At 50.5% G+C, this 18042-nt stretch overlaps 1 long non-coding RNA gene across 1 annotated transcript in view; it reads right to left on the reverse strand.

The window, feature by feature from the left end:
• Nucleotides 1-10849, reverse strand: part of LOC116958348 (uncharacterized) — a 28351-nt gene extending 17502 nt beyond the window's left edge. The window contains exon 1 of the long non-coding RNA XR_004405350.2: nt 8438-10849. This is a non-coding gene — a long non-coding RNA (uncharacterized LOC116958348). The remainder of the gene's footprint in view (nt 1-8437) is intronic.
• Between the last annotated feature and the right edge of the window lie 7193 nt (nt 10850-18042).

Consider the following 18042-nt stretch of genomic DNA (forward strand, 5'->3'; position numbering starts at 1 on the left):
CGTTGAAGAAAGAACACTGAAGTCAAGTGCAAGACGAACGACGGCAATATTGGCATCAAAAGACAGACAGTTTAGTAGACAGAGGCAGTCCGGAGGCATTCACGGAGTCAGAGCTTGAAACAATGTTGTGCCGCATAAAATCAGGCACTGCTACAGAATATGACAACATCTTGTTAGAGGTCCTGAAGCACCTATGCCCAAAGGCGAAGACAGGGCTCAACCTTCTATACGTAGATTATACAGGAGCAGAGGATGGCATGAGCATGGCGCCAGGCAAAAGTAATTGCCATCCCAAAGCCCGGCAAGGATCCAAACAGTGGGGCCAGCTAACTCCCAATTTCCTTGCTCTCCGTGTGTTTTAAGCTGCTGGAGTGCCTGATCCTACAACGGATCAGTCCGGAACTGGAGAACACCATCACGGTTGAGCAGGCAGGTTTCAGACAAGGACGCAGTACCTGTGACCAACTTCTTTCTCTGACAACATTCATCGAGAATGGGTACCAGAAAAACCTGAAAACTGGAACAGTTTTCCTTGACCTAACGGCAGAGTACAACTCGGTCTGGCTTGCAGGCCTGTTGTTGAAGCTATCCATAGTGATGCCATGCTGGGTAGTATAAATTATCAAACTTTTCCTCCACGATAGACAATTTCGAGTGCCCATGGGAGACAAATGCAACTCTTTGAGAAGCCAAGCGAATGGACTACCGCAGTATTCAGTCCTATCTGCCAGTGCCATAGTCACGCAAAATAATATATGCCGAAGATATTTGCCTTTGAACCCAAAGTCATGCATTCCGAGGTAGAGAGAGTGCTAAACAAAGATATGGAGATGATGGCGGGGCACCTTAGTAGATGGCGACTACAACCAAAACAGTCTCCAATGTTTTTCATCTGCACAAAGCGAAAGCAAACCAGGAACTCAACATCCACCCAAGGGCCAGCATATCAAGCATGATCCGAATCCGGTTTACCTAGGCGTGACCTTGAACAGATCACTGACGTACCACAAACACCTGAAGAAAACAGCAGCATAAGTCAGCACTCTGAAAAATCTACTCAGTAAACTGGCTGGTACATGTTGGGGCGCAAGTACCCAGACACTCAAGACAACAGGACTGTCTGTGTTATTCAACAGCGGAGTACTGTGCTCCAGTCTGGTCCAGATCGTCCCAGTCCAAGCTAGTTGACGTGCAACTCAATACGTCTCACGAGCGAGGCTACTGCTCAAGTGTCCTGCCCTTCCACCAGTGACATGGCTCCCATGCCACTAGCTCCTGCAGCCAGTCACCCACAGTCGCCAAGTTCTCGGATGTTGTTGTAGGCATCTGCGTGGGGGGTCACTCGCTCGCTATTGTCTACTTTTGTTGGGACCACGTTAATTGCACCCCTAGGTGGTCCACTATTCAGGGGGGTTGGGGTTTAACCCTGGCACTTGCCTAGCGCGGATGATCTAGGGACAGTCTCGCACGAGACGCCGTAAGTCGCACAGGTAGCACGCGCGGGGAAGGTCGGTAGCACCATAGGAGGCCCCTTTCCCACTCCCCCTTACACTCCCTATGCGCATCTGTTCGAACTCGGTCTCCAGTCGAGACTCGCCTAGTTAGCCCTCCAATCATGGAGCATAATCCTCCCACCTTGGACTGGACTAGCTCCACTCTGAACTATAGCTTGGTCACATTCCCGTGTAATTGGGTCACCTCCCCAAGTAAATGGGTCACATTGCCTGCAACATCTCCTATCCCGGTCTGTAAAGCCACCACCCATCCTGAGGTGGTCTTACTGGGTCCCAGAGGCTCCCTTGTCCCCCTCCTTACGGCCTTGGCGAGCTCCACCTCTTCCTCCTGCTCTGGAAGGATACGTGCGATGGCCCGCTACAACCCTCTCTCACACACACATGCACCCGCTCGACAAGGGTATTGAATGGGGGACGCGGACAGTTTGCAGCTGGTTGCCACCACGCTGTGTTGGTCAAGTACCGCTGAACCTTCTCTGTGGCGAAATCATCAATAATCTCAGCATCGTACCCTGGGTGCGCCACTCTGCGTTAGCGAGCTCACGTTCTCGGCGTAACTGCTGAGGTCCTCGCTGGGCTGGTGGCAGCGTGCATTTAACACTGCTTTTGCCTCATGTTCGCATGTACCGAAGCATTGGCCGAGGCAGTGCATTAACTCATCACAATGCACTTGGGCACTTATGGGTAGTGCTTCCACAAAGTCGGCTGCCCGCCCATCTAAATACATGTTTAACTGCTGCAGTGCTTGCGTGTCTGTCCAGCCATTAATCTCTCTCGCATACGTGAATTATTTCCATGATGGCATCCCTTGCCCAGTAAACATGTACCCTACTGTTGCTTGGAACCCTACTGGTGGGGTGCCCCTCTCCCTTGTACACATGGAGAGCCGTACCTCTTCTGACACCAACATTTGGGACTCGAGGTCCAGCCCATCGCCCTAACGGGGAAGGTGGGGCAGCAACGTCTGCCCGTTCATCCCCCTCTTCCACCACGTCGGGCTGCTCTTGCCTGGCACTCGCAGACCGAGTAACTGGGCCCCCTTTGTTAGCGCTGTCCCTAAGAGACATGCTGTATTGCTCGTAACTGCAACCGTCGGCATCTCACGGACGCCGAGAGTCGAGGCTCGCAACTTCTCCCGGACGGTCTAGAGGAGAACTGCCCCCGTCACCACCCCCAGGTCCCTCTCTATATCCTACTCAGAGGCCCGGGTCACGTGATCGTCCGTGGCCAATCGCACGCTCCCTAGGGGCTTAAGTCGGCCCTCTCTCTGACATCACTAGTCCCTGCTACCTTGCCCCATCCTCTTTACACCGCCAAATGTTTATTCATCGCAGCTAACCTGGGAGGGTTTACATTGTTACGTTTATAACCAATTCAGGGGTGCTGCGATGTAAACCGTCCTGCTGAGTCGAGCCAATCTCCTGGCATCGAGAAACCGTTGGACATTCCTCAGGAGGAATTCTTAGATTAAAACCCGACTGCCAGGTGACCCAAGGTCAGGACACTACATGTGTGCAATGTGTGTATTCAGTGTGGGGAGTGGGGAGGGGGTCGCGGCACCTGCAGAGTGGCTTCATGGCCGTGGCACAATGTCTCCTAGCTCCGGGAACATGAGTGACACAAGAGGAATGAGCTTTTTAAGCACAACTATGGCAGTTGTTGACAAGTGTCGTTAGTTGCATGCAATGTGTCGGAGATATGTTTGGCATTTAAGTTTTTTTTTACTTTAAAAAGAATCCAACAACATGAGTTACGTTGTCCTAGGACGTAAAATGACGATTTTGGACACTTTCATTTATTTCCCAAAAGTGTCCACCTAATGGGCTTAGTACAGTCAAGAGCAGGGTTTTGACAGCGTGTTAGTGTCTATGCCGAGGTGAAAGTTGAGGATCACAACCCTGGCTTCCCTCTGGAGCCAGGGGGTGTGATGCTGATGGTGGATACAACCAGCACCAGCCACCAGCCACCAGCAATAGGGCCTGGTCCACTTCTGGACTGTGGAGGAACCACAACCAGGGCTGCAATAGCCTCAATCAATGCAGCCCCAGAAGCTGCTAGTGCTGAACCTGGGACTGAGTGTGCTGCGAGGTGTGGGTCCAGTCTCTACTGCCGGAGAAGGGTGCGGGTGACACACCACACCCAGAGCCACGAGGAGGACCCTATCAACTGCTGGAGTGTGGAGACACCACTGCAAGAACTGGGTGAGCGTTGCCGACTGTCGGAGTGCGGGGACTCGCGCCGCTGAGAACTCTGCATCAAGAGTTACAAGGGCCTCCTCAACTTCAATGGATAGGGAAACTAAAATCGGTAGTGTCCAAAACGGCAATCAGGGCTAACTATAACATTTGGAGGCATGCCTTAGGAGACAGGGATGCGAGGTGTAAAAAAAAAAAAAGTACTTCATTTGACACCGACTGTTTTGTTATTAGTACTCATTCAGATTTGTTTATATATCTTGTAGGTATTGTTATGAATTGTGGTGCCAGTAGCATATGTTATCCATTTTGAATTGGTCGGTGTGCTCGCATTTATCAGGGGGCTACAACTAAACCTGTGTGTCTTTAATTATAATAAGGTCCTGTTTTGCCTTGTCAGCGTCACTGGGTAAGGTTGGTTCGACGATTTGTGATTGTCGTCTTGTGCTGACTTTGACAGGTAGTGTTTTAGCAAATTATGTGTTATCGCTCTGGTTGCTGTGGAGAGCACCTCTCCATTGGGACTTGGTTGGGAGTGCGTTTGAGCATGTTAATGGAGTTTAATAATTCGATTGTAATTGTGGGTTACCAATTCTGGCGTCACTACACAAAAGGAGCCCACCAAGGTGATAGACCATGAGGTGTTAGAATGTACATTGCAGGTGATAGCACAGACCAGGGCCAAGGCAGTACAAAGAGTCTGAACAATTTTAGGTTCAGACAGGTTAAGGGAGCTGGAGTAGTGTTCACTGCCACATCTTACAAAAGAAACATGGAGGCACCAGGCCTTGCCTACACACACCTAAAACCATGAAGAAACCCATCAAAAGGGTCACACTTAGAATAGCATTCGTGCATTTGACAGATAGGTATGATTTATTCACAGCTAATACAGATGTTTTTTTGGGTTAGTTCGCGTAAATGTGTCGTTAAAACCCGCCACCACCCGACACAGCCAACTAGCTAAATCTGGCTGTCGCCTGATGAAGCGAGTTGTAATTACTGGCGAAACCTCGTACTCAGATTGTCAATGTTGTGGCTTGGTTCTCCAACGCACCGGTGTGCTGTACTAGTATACGACACTATACACTAGTGCTGTACTAGTGACGAATTGGCCACGTTCTGTTTACGTGACAACCCTTACTAGTTGGCTGTGTCGGGTGGTGGTGGGTTTGAATGACACATTTATATTTTCACGATCTAACCCAAAAAACCTCTTTTATGGATGATATTGGTCGCGAAAGCCCACGTGCTAAAGAAACATCTAATCCCTATGCAACCTCATCATGCACACTCACACACCAGCAGGCAATACTTTTGCTGTACCATGTGTCCAGGTACAGGAAAATGAGCACCCAGAGGTTTAAGTCCTTCAAGTTCTGGTCAGGGTTGCAAACAGGTGCCAAACAGTGGCAGTCTCACGGCCACACTCCCACTAGTTACTACAGCAGACCTCCTTCGTTCACCGTTTGCTACAATGACCACTTCTCCACACTCACCTGGAGTGTAGAACACTCTAGTACCCTTCTAGGGAGACAGCAGCCGCGATGGCAGCAGGGGTACAAACTACACAGGCGCAACACTAGCAGCAGTTTTAAGCAGTCGGGGTTGAGCAGAGGCACACCTGGTTGCACCCCCTTCTCACTTCTCAGCTCCCTGGCCCAGTGTTTCCCACCACGCTCCTCCAATTCTGACCTGCCGCACTCACCCAGACTCGGCCGCTGGCAAAACAAAATGGATCGGCCTTATTACGTTGCCCTAATATTAACCTTACCACGTACTACTTCGAGAAAGTGGGCTTCTACTCACGGCCCCTGTTGTTGTGGTATCCCTGCCTCCTTTGTGCTGCATAAGCTGGCGTGCGTTGCTGGGGAAGGGGGGGGGGAGCTTTTCCTTCGCTGCCTTCCTCCTCTTCCTCTCTCCCTATGTTCACAGCCTGCTTTATATGCTGCTCAACACAAGAGGTGGTGCCACACCTGGACCTGCTCAGGAACTTGCTGGGCCTCTTAAATTAGTCACCACCTGTTATGAATCTGGCGCCCCCCCCCCACCCAGTAAACTCACCAACACAAACAGGTCCCTGCAGGGTGGGCTGGTAGGAACATTGGAATTTTGCGCAATTTTATGACATTGTTACGTAAAATTGTGCAAAACATCCCCAAAAGCGAAGTTCGCAAATGAGATAATGTGACTTCCAAATGTTGGGTGCAATAAGACATATCAAGTCTCTGCGCTGTCTATTGCTGATTTTACACCCAACAGCACGAGATTTCACTTCGTTAAAGTATTGAAAGGGGACGGCCGGACGGACGGACACATTAATCTATTGCAGGCTGGTACACTCAGTTTACAACTTCGTTCCTACCAGTATAAACATCCATTTCACGCTTTTGATTGGCAATTAGGCCTTTATGTCTGTAGTGTTGTATAATCTGTTGGCCCATTTATCCTGATTAGCAAAACAAGATGTGTGATTGGCTGATGTTATTAGGCGTGCGTGTTGGATTGTGTTTGGGGTGTGTGGCTGTCTGCCAAGTTTGCTGATGAGATAATCTGCATTTTATCGTATCTGTTCATACTCTTATATAAGCGCACAACTTTATCTATCGGTGATGAGCGCTGCACTTTCCGTCGTTTTCATGCAGGGGGCGCTGCAAACCTATGACCCCCCCTGCATGAACGACGGAGGCGCAGGGACAGACGTTCGATTACGTTGGAATCGATCTGCAGACGGCGGTCTTCTCGCACGGCCGGCAGCTCGATGTCGCCTTATCTCGATCCCGCAATCTACAAACCGCCAACAACAACCCGGCACCTACCACCATTGCCAGCGGTGCAACATCCCGCGATCTACACAGCAATCACATGGAGAGTTGTTGGTGGACTCCTTCAGCTTGTGTGTTTGTTGTTGTCAGAATCAGAATATGTATTCAGAATCCGATGAGCGATGAAGTTTTTTTCCACAGACGTTCAGTATTAGCTCGGGGTCAGCAAGTTACAATGGGCAAACTATGTAAAAAACGATAGGAGTCGCAAAATAGAGAAAATGGCAATAAGGAAGTCACTAAATATAAATACGTATTAAATACGTAAGAAATCCGATTTATCAAGATCTGGCAAGACAGCAACAACGTCCCAGACCACAGCAACATAACCACACAGTCTCTCAATAACGTGTCACCACCATTGTAGGGTGTAGGCAGGGCCCCATCGAAATGTGAATGAGTTTTACCCGTGACCAAAAAATTACCCGAGAAATTATGGAAAAACCAGTTTATCAATGTACACACTTTTATTTGCACTAAAAAGTAGAAATACTATATTTTGACCCCAGAATTAATACAATTTTACGTGCTGAAGAAAATTGGATGGCTTGCATAAAGAAAATTAAACATATCAAAAGCCACCCACATATTCTGCGCATCAAATTTGATTAATATGGGGTCGTAATATTGTTTCTTTTTCTTTTGAGTTGAAATAAAAGTGTGCATTGAAAAACTAGTTTTGTACATTTTTTACCATAAAAACTATTGCAAATTATTTAACTGGTATTTTTCAAAAACGACCTGGCCACAATTGATTAGCCCAATGAAGTGGCTTATGTGGAAATTTAAAGCAGCGAAAATACTCGAATTCACATGATTCAAAATTGTGGAGGGAAAACCGTAGGAGCCGGAGAAAAATTCCACGCAACCACGGGGAGAACATGCAAACTCCAAATCCACAGGCATAAGGGTCAGAATCGAACCCACAACCTCCTCCATACCAGGCGAGGTAGTTAACATCTCTCCACCGTTAGATATTAACTGTTAAGAACAGCATAACTATAAACCTTAACGCCTATGAACAAATCACCCGGACTTGGAATGTGCGCGATCTGGTTGGACCTGGAAAGCTAAGCAGATCTGAGCTTGCACAAACAGGCTGTCATAAGGCTGCGGGGCGACGTTGTGTGTTTATATCCAGTTGTGCTGTACGTCTATGCTGTCCGCCTTTACCAACCCGCACCGACCAGCCGGGCTGATGTATGGGGAGGCCCTCATCCAGTAGTGGATTGACAAAATGTCTCTCTGCTGCTACGGGCATTGTACGGCGCTCATCTGCACCAATAGAAATTCCAGATTCCCATGGCAGGGGCCAACTTTAACAACCAATGACGACGTCGCAGGAAGTGGTACCTATTTTATGCCCCTGTAGAGTTGACAATGATTGCTTGCCTATGTCAACCCTTGACCTGACAATAATTAAAGTGCATTGCTATACAACAGTCTACGTAATGAAAGATTAAAGTACGTAGCGCGGCTATTACAAGAAGAATAACAAACCACCCCGCTTTCAAACGAGTGAAATGACATTTAAAACACGATAACGTATAAACATTCGTCGTGTTTGCGATCATTAAGTACTGTACGAAAGACGGCAAGGCACGTAGAGACTGCAATATTTTAACAATGTGCGCATATGCACAACTGCGCATATCGCGAGAGTATTCAAAGTGCAACAGATGTAGCACTTTAACTTAAAGCACTTGCATCAACAATCATAATGGTGAACACTCTGGCAATCAAAATAGGGATAGCATCACGGCATTTAATTTGAAAAATCATCATCACCGTTCTGACCTGCTCAATAGACTGCAGCATAACATTGTTTGCGCTCAACCCGTAGGAAGGGGCGTGACAAAGCAACCGCTAATACTATGTGCTCAGATTGTAGCGATGTAATTACTTTAGCAGTAGCAGTTGTTGTTGTTATTGTTGTTGTCGTTGTTGTCGTCATTGTTGGTGCCGCGCTGAAGAAGCCGGAAGCGCAGCGGCCGCCCCGGCGCCGTGACGAGCGGCGATGTCAGCAAGGCCCCTCATTGGTCAGAGGCTGGCCAGAAACAGCCGCTCTGATTGGACGAGACGTTTGCCCCCTCGAAGTTGGGCGCGACCATTTGTGGTTTAAAAAAAAAGCGGGGGAGGGGTGGTAAAATGTGTGGGTTGGAATGATTCAAATTAAGTCAAAAACATGAATAAACCCACGATCGGCAGGACACTAGGTCTGGTTGTTTTTTAGTTATTATGAAATCTTGAATTGTCACGCGAGACAACGAGTCGGCGTATAAAATGTCAGCTCGTTAGGCTTCGTAGATCCGAAGATATTAAGCGTCAAAAGATTTTAAAGAATGTAAAAAACGGACAGTACGGAAAAGTTAAAAGTGTTTAAAAAAATCACGATGCATCATCTCCTGCACTGTTGGACAGAAGACTATACCTATCAGCGTCCCTTCTTTGGGGCACATGGCACGTAAATAAATATCTTCTGACTGAGCAATTGATGCTTGGCATTCGGTCGCCGTTTTCATCACGTTCCTTGTGGTTTTCCACGTAATCGTGATAATAACTAGAACTCATGATGCACTGCACAAGTGAGTTGTTTACATGTGGGAGCAAGCCAGAGTTTATATGCGTGTGAGGGGGAAACACGTTATCTCATACAGACAACAGGTGGTGGAGTCCACAATTTTGCTCTACCGCCTTCTGGAAAGCCAGAGCATGGCTCCTCATCGACACCCAACATTTGTCCGATCCACCACCGTCGCTGCTGCATCCAGCGGTGGATTAGGCCACATGCAACGTAGCCACCACCGCCCCACCCTGGCAATACAGCAGGAGTCCTGCTGTACACCAATGCATCAACCAGAAGGGAGAGAGCAGATTTCGAAATATATGTTGTTGGATAAGTTTTGCTATTCCTTCTCCGTGGACGAAGCACAAACTACAATGGTATACTAGGTGGTCCACAGTCCATAGTAACTATTTGGTTCTTTCGGTAAAGTCACGTAGGTGTAAAAATGAAAACAAAAATCATGACGTTTCGATCGCAACACAAGCAATCATCATCAGGTGGGAAAACCACAGCAATAATTGTTTTGCTGAAGTAGGAGAGAAATACCGTGGTAAGAGGTTATCGAGGCAAGAGAGGGGGGAGGAGCAAGGGAGGGGGGTAGGGGAGCGTTGCGTTGACGTTAGGAGAGGGAGACGTGAAGCTAGGACGGGGGGAAGTGGACCGGGCCGGGAGTGGGAAGCTGAGAGTGCTCGTGATGCACGTGGATGGGGGGGCTACAACAACAACAAAGCAGCAACGATGTGGGGTGTTGTGGGAACGAAACACACAGTGTGGGAAGGTAACACACAGCCCACACCTTGGTGGCTACAACCACGTCCGCTATAGCCCCGCCCTCAGTGGTGTATGGGTATAAAGGGCGGGGAGCCAGAGAGCTCGGGGCAGTGTGTTGGGGCCAAGAATGAAGAACCAGTGAAGAAGGAAGGCCGGCTAGATAGACCCTGGGACTTCCCTGACCGCAGTCCTTTCAAGGGCCGGCAGGGCAAGCCGGTGGTGCGGCCCCAGAGCCTCAGAGCCGGAGCCCATTTAAGGGCCGGTCTGATTGGTGGGGTGTCGTGATCTGTGCTTGACCAGGGTCAGATCAGATAGCCTCCTCTAGCACCTATAGCGGAGGAACTGGGAGCACAGGAGTTAGGCTAGATAGCCTAGGGGGTGTCCCAGAGTGTATACGGGTGAAGGGGCCGTTACCCCTTCCAGTGTAACCCCTGTTAAGTTAAATAAACAGTGCTGCCTCTACTCCACCGTCTCTGTGTCCCGAGAACCCACTACATATGTGTACATACGTTGTATGTGTACATATGTTGAAACTTATTTGGCGCCGTACATAGCCAACCGTGCTAATCGGAGGTGCAGGGGAAGGACAACAAACTGAGTTCTCAAGAAATCAGTTTTCAATGTAATATAGTGGTGGAGTGTATCGAAGTGGATATTGGTCTTGGGGATTTTTATCCGGGTCCTCCGGTTTTTCCCCTCCACATTTAGAATCCACATGACGCATTTAGAGGATTTGGCTGCTTTCGCAACCAATATCATACATAATATAGGTTATTTTGGGTTCATATTCTTAGCTCTTTCGGTAAAGTCACGTTGAAGGGAAACAATAAAATAATAAAAAATATATAAAACAATACAAATTCTCACGACGTTTCGACCATAACACAAAAGGTCATCATCAGGTGTGAAAAGCAACGGCAAGAAACATTTGAAAGAAGTGGCGGTTTGCATTTATTTATTTTTAAACGGTGATCTATCTATTTATTTATTTATTTTAAAACGTTAGCGCCACGGGCAGCGATTTGGCAGTTTGTTTAGAAGGACAAGTCCATCTATGTTCTGAAAAGAGTAGGGGGGAGACGAAAAATTAATGTATGCTGTCTAAAAGCCACCGTAAGCGTGAACAATCAATTAAAACCTGAAATGGTTGATCAAATCCTTCCAATGATTGCTAAGCCAGAATCCATCTTCTCGGTTGAAATTGTCTCTGTGCTTGTATATGTGGATAGCCTCATGAACGAATCTCTCATGGTAGCCAGATGGCTTACAAAGAACCTCTGTCTTGGAGAAGTCAATGTCATGTGAGCCTACTGAATTATAACAATGATCTGCCACGGCCGAGGTGTTGGTCCTACCAAGTTTAAGGTCTGCTTTGTGTTCACAAATGCGGTCCAAGACATGGCGTTTGGTTTCTCCAATGTAACTACTACCACAGAGGCAACTTAGTTTGTAGACACCAGGGTACTGTATGTCCGGAATCACATCTTTTACAGACGGAACCAGATCACGGATTTTATGTAATGTGTTGAAACGGACCTGGATCTTGTGTTTATTCAAGATTTTGGAGATCTTTTTTGTGATCCCCACAATGTAGGCTCCTCAAGAGGGTCCCTTCTTCATGGTTTGAGTGATAGCTTTGCAGATTGTATAGTCGGAGTAACCATTAGCCTTAAGAGCTTGGTGTACGTGCTTGAGTTCACTGCCTATGTTTTCCTGGTCGGATATGCATTGGGCTCTATGGTACAGAGTTTTGATGAGAGAATTCTTCTGTGATGGATGGTGGTGGGAATCCGGTTTCAAATAAGCATCCGTATGGGTTGCTTTCCTGCAGACAGAGTGGCTCATTGAACCATCAGGTCTCTTTTTTATTATGACAGCCAAAAAAGGTAGCTGCCATCTTTTTCAACTTCCATGGTAAATCTGATGGCTGGGTGTATGGAATTGATGTGGTCGAAGAATTGGTCTAGAGCAGGCCGGCCATGTGGCCAGATGACAAAATTGTCATCCACGTACCTCTTCCATAAGGTTGGGCGCAGAGTGGCAGTCTGGATGGCGTCAGTCTCAAATTGCTCCATGACCTTATGGAAGAGGTATGTGGATGACAATTTTGTCATCTGGCCACATGGCCGGCCTGCTCTAGACCAATTCTTCGACCACATCAATTCCATACACCCAGCCATCAGATTTACCATGGAAGTCAAAAAAGATGGCAGGCTACCTTTTTTGGATGTCCTAATAAAAAAGAGACCTGATGGTTCAATGAGCCACTGTGTCTACAGGAAAGCTACCCATACGGATGCTTATCTGAAACCGGATTGCCACCACCATCCATCACAGAAGAATTCTCTCATCAAGACTCTGTATCATAGAGCCCAATGCATGTCCGACCAGGAACACATAGGCAGTGAACTCAAGCACGTACACCAAGCTCTTAAGGCTAATGGTTACTCCGACTATACAATCCGCAAAGCTATCACTCAAACCATGAAGAAGGACCCTCTTGAGGAGCCTTTCAAAACCATCACTTTACCCTACATTGCGGGGACCACAAAAAAGATCTCCAAAATCTTGAATAAACACAAGATCCAGGTCCGTTTCAACACATCACGTAAAATCCGTGATCTGGTTCCGTCTGTAAAAGATGTGATTCCGGACATACAGTACCCTGGTGTCTACAAACTAAGTTGCCTCTGTGGTAGTAGTTACATTGGAGAAACCAAACGCCAAGTCTTGGACCGCATTTGTGAACACAAAGCAGACCTTAAACACGGTAGGACCAACACCTCGGCCGTGGCAGATCATTGTTATAATTCAGTAGGCTCACATGACATTGACTTCTCCAAGACAGATGTTCTTTGTAAGCCATCTGGCTACCATGAAAGATTCGTTCATGAGGCTATCCACATATACAAGCACAGAGACAATTTCAACCGAGAAGATGGATTCTGGCTTAGCAATCATTGGAAGGATTTGATCAAACATTTCAGGTCTTAATTGATTGTTCACGCTTACGGTGGCTTTCAGACAGCATACATTAATTTTTCGTCTCCCCCCCCCTCCTCTTTTCAGAACATAGATGGACTCGTCCTTCTAAACAAACTGCCAAATCGCTGCCCGTGGTGCTAACGGTTTTTTAAATAAATAAGTAAAACACCGTTTAAAAATAAATAAATGCAAACCGCCACTTCTTTCAAATGTTTCTTGCCGTTGGTTTTCACACCTGATGATGACCGTTTGTGTTATGGTCGAAACGTCGTGAGAATTTTTATTGTTTTATATATATTTTATTGTTTCCCTTCAACATGACCTTACCGAAAGAGCTAAGAATATGAATTACTGCAGTCACGAAAGCTTTAAATCTAAATTTATTTTGGGTTGTATCGCATAAATATAAAGGTGTCCTTAAACCCGCCACCACCCGACACAGCCAATTAGTAAGGGGTTTGTCAAGTAAACAGAACGTGGCCAATTCGTCACTAGTACAGCACTAGTGTATAGTGTAGTGTATAGTGTAGTAGTGTATAGTGTAGTGTAGTACACTAGTACAGCACACCCGTGTGTTGGAGAGCAAATCCACAACATTTACCATCAGAGTACGACGTTTCGCCAGTAATTATAACTAGCTTTATCAGGCGGCAGCCAGATCAGCAGCGAGGTGATTGTTCTTTTTGTGGCAAGAGGCACTTTGTGTGTGTAATGAGTGTGACCTCATAAGGGGCCGTCCATAAATGACATCACGCACCTGGGGGGGGCATGACATTTGTGACGATGCGTGACAAGGGGGGGGGGGGGGTTTGAGAAATGTGATGTCACATCAAAATGCGCAACTTTAAATAAATATAGACAACACGTTCTAATTAATTAAATATACTTTTTTAAATAAAAGTTATCCTACAACATCAAAGTGCAGTGCCACATTAATTGTGCACTACAATGACAATAGTTTAAAGCGATCTGAAGCATATTCTTGGTTCTTTCGGTAAAGTCACGTAGAAGGGAAACAATAAAAGAAAAAATATATAAAACAATAAGATTCTCACGACGTTTCGACTGCAACACAAGCAGTCATCATCAGGTGTGAAAACCACAGTGGAAGGCAGCGGGGAGCGGATGCCGTTCCTGGGACAAGAGCCGAATCGCCCTCGCTTCACACCCGTGGCCGCTACCCTGGTGTCGGCCGTCACCATTGGACCGCTCGCCCAGATGCTGGTGCCAGTGGCAACACCCTCCACCGGCGCGGTACAGGGTTGTGGGATCAGCCACGCTGGTCAACACAGACGGGGGCTGACTGTTTATGCGGGTATTTAACCCACACAGTACCCCGGCAATGCTATGACGACGCACCCCGGTAGCCACCATACACCCCCTGCACGCGCGCCACTCTAACGACTCGGTGTTTGCACTCTGGGCTGAAAACCCCGGTCGCCCTGAGGACAACCAGGACCTAGCCTGGCGAGTCGGCCCGACTCCCCGAGCCGAGGCCGTCCCGATGCTTGACGCGTTACACGTACCCTGGGCGGATTTACCGAAGAGGGAGGTCGATCAGCTGCGCGGGTTACTGCGGGAGTACGCCGACGTGTTCAGTGAACACGACTCGGACGTGGGTTGGACAGACCTTGTGAAGCACCAAATTGACACCGGTGCCGCCTGACCCATTAAAATCCCCGCACACCGAGTGGTTGCACCTGAACGGACCCAGATTAAAGAGGCAGTCATGGATATGCTCCGCGATAACATAATCCAGCCCTCAGCGAGCCCCTGGTCTGCCCCGGTGGTACTAGTGACGAAAAAGGATGGGTCGACCCGATTCTGTGTTGATTACCGAAAGTTGAACGCAGTCACCCTCGGCGATGCCTTCCCCATCCCACGCATCGATGACACCTTTGACAGCCTCGCAGGAGCGCGGTATTTTTGCACCCTCGATCTGGCGTCCGGGTACTGGCAGGTGGAGATGGCGGAGGAGGATCGGCCAAAAAACCGCATTTACCACCCCGATGGGACTGTTTGAGTTTCGGGTGCTTCCGTTCAGACAAAAGCGCCCGCAACGTTCCAGCGGTTGATGGAGTTGGTGATGCGGGGCTTGCAGTGGGAACAGTGCCTAATTTACCTGGACGACGTGATAGTGTCCAGTAGATCTCTGTCTGAGCACTGGTCCAGGCTGCGGGAGGTATTCCAGCAACTGCGAGCAGCCCATCTCAAGCTCAAATCGCGTAAGTGTTACATTGCACAGTGCAAGGTGGGGTACCTCGGACACCGAGTCAGCGAGGCAGGGGTGCGCACTGATCCGGAAAAGGTACGCGCCGTAGTGGATTGGCCACGGCCAAGGAACCTGACGGAGATCAGGTCATTCTTGGGGCTCGCCACCTATTATCGCCGATTTGTAAAGAGATTCAGCGAGATTGCACGCCCCCTCACCCAACTCACCCAACTCACATCCGCTAACAACCCCTATCAGTGGACGGAGGCTTGCCAGACGGCCTTCACCACCCTCAAAGACCACCTCACCCACACCACCACCCTGGCTTTCCCCGATTTCACCACTGATTTTATTTTGGACACCGATACCTGCAGCAGTGGGCTGGGCGTGGTGCTGTCACAGGTGCAGGGTGGGACGGAGCGGGTCATCGCATACGCCAGTCGGACCCTGAGCGGGGCTGAGCTGAACTATTGCGTGACCCGTCAAGAACTGTATGCCGTGATCTTCGCGTGTAAACAGTTCCGGCCGTATTTGTACGGCAGGTAATGTCGGGTACGCACCGACCATTATGCCCTGCAGTGTGCGCCGAGACGAGGGCGGAGGAAGCCTGCCCGTGCTTCACGGGGGGACTTTGCCGACAGACGGCGGGCCCCCGGGAGCGCGCCGAAACTAAACCCCCTCCCCCGAGAGAGAGTGCGGTATGCGCCGCAGAGACCCCTGCAGAAGGAGCGGGGGACCCGACGAACCACCCCACCCTGACCTGGCGGATCCAAGGGGACGTCGGCTGCGCCTTCCCGGGCCTGGACGACGAGCAGCTGAGACAGACCCAGCAGCGGGACCCGGACCTGGCGGCGGTGGCAGCGGCCCTAAAAGAGAAGAAGAGCGCCCTACCGGGACCCTGGAGTGGTTTGTATACCCGGTTATGCGTGCAGAACGGGGTGGTATGAGAGCTAACCGAAGCCGGCCAGCCGGGGTGCATTTGTTCCCGCCCAGGTGCGACCCCAGCTGCTGAGGCTGGTGCACGACCAACCCGCTCGGGGGCCATGACGGCGAACGGCGCACTCGGGAGACCCTGCGTCGCTAGTATCTCTGGCCCAAATTGGCACAAGCCGTGGCTGCCTGGGTACAGGGCTGCCGCGCGTTTCAGCAATGCGGGCCGAAACCGGCGCGATATCAGGTACCCCTGTGACCGGTCCGTGCCAGTCGAACGAACCAGGTGGTTGGGATCGACCTGCAAGGGCCATTCCCGCGATCCCAACCGGAGCAACCGATATATCCTCGTAGCGGTAGAGTACTTCACACGCTATCCTGTAGCGGTGGCCATCCCCGATAAGACGGCCCCACGTGGTAGCCCGAGCGTTCGTGGAGCACTACGTACTTAAGCACGGGATCCCCGAACGGGTCATTACCGACCAAGGTAGTGAGTTCGAGGCCGAGCTGTTTCAGGCGCTGTGCCGCGAGTTCAGAATCCAGAAAAACCGAACCACGGCGTACCACCCCCAGGCGAACGGTATGGTGGACCGGATGAACCAGACCCTACCCGGGAAGTTCAAACGCATGGCGGCCGCAAATCAGCAGAACTGGGACGAACACCTCCCCTCTGCCCTGTGCGCTTACACCACCACGGTACACACGTCTACGGGACAGACCCCGTTCCTAATGATGTTTGGCCGTGAGTCTCGTCTACCGGCAGATCTGCTGTTCGGTGTCCCCCCGCCGCAACGGGAGGAGGGGAGCCGCCCCGTGGAACACCTGATGGAGACTGCGAGGGGCACGGGGCCGGGCCTACCCGCAAGGAGAGGCCGCGCACCAGCGGCAAGAGCAGGGCGCCCGACCCCGTATGGAGCCCCCCTTCTACTCGGAGGGCTCTAAGGTGTGGCTGCACACTCCTCGTGTCGGGGCCGGACAGGTAGGGAAACTGACCACCTACTGGCAGGGACCCTGGACCGTGGAACGACAGATCTCCCCCTGGACGGTGCTGATTCAGGGAGAAGGGCTGGGAGATGGTAGTCAACATCCGCCGACTAAAACCATGGAGAGCAGCTCCAGTGGGGGGAACCCCGCCGTTCGAGTACCCCAAATCCCAGGGTCCCCACACCCCCCATACTCGGGGGCCTCGCACGGTATATGGGCCCCACGGGGCCCCGAGGGATCCCGGCCCGGGCCGGGGGGGACGGGGACGACGACCCTTAAACCCTGCCGCCTCTGAGTTCGTCTCCCAGCCCGCAGGTGCCGAGGGCCGAGGAGAACCGTTGGAGTGGAGGAGACCGCCGCCGGAACCCCTGGAGACGGAACCACCACCCCCGAGGCCGGCCACGAGGGCTGGGCGAGTCCCGCGGACCCCGCGATGATACCTCGTGGGGGCAACCCAGGCGAGGTGCTCCAGTCAACCCGGGACGGGGACTGGCACCTCGGGGGGCTATGTGGTGCCACGACAGCGAAGCCGCTCCGTGGGAGCCGTGCTGCAGCAGAGAAGCCACCTGGCTTCCGTCACAGCGCTTCTCCCACCACCCCCCACATGAACACACACCTGCACTCACGTAGGGCCTCGTGTGGGGGGTCACCTGCCCCGGAGCTTTTACCCGAGGGCCCCCCTCGTGGGGGTGCTCCACGGTTTCTCAGGGCCAGGGAAATGGCAGACCCCCCCCAGGCCGAATGACACTGCGGCGCCGTGGATTAACTTAAAATTGTATGGCCACGGCAAACTCACTGAGAACCGCAATGAGGAAACACCCAAGGCACACGCGGATCGGCAGGCAGGAGGGGGGTGGGGCGGTACAAGAGGATGCCGTGCACTTGGTTAAACAATGGAGGGGAGGGGCCCTCGTTTCGCACAATGTGTGCAGTGACCTCGAACTTGCACACGTTGGGTAAACAATGAGGGGCGGGCGTCGGAGAGGGGGATTATCCGATTGGCCAAAAGCGGGAAATCCGAGGCTCCGGATTGGACGAGAGGCCAGCGGGTTCGCGGCGC

Source organism: Petromyzon marinus, assembly GCF_048934315.1.
Source record: "Petromyzon marinus isolate PM22_M1 ecotype Great Lakes invasive population chromosome 76 unlocalized genomic scaffold, UKy_Petmar_22M1.pri1.0 chr76_unloc.3, whole genome shotgun sequence".
NCBI lineage: Eukaryota > Metazoa > Chordata > Hyperoartia > Petromyzontiformes > Petromyzontidae > Petromyzon > Petromyzon marinus.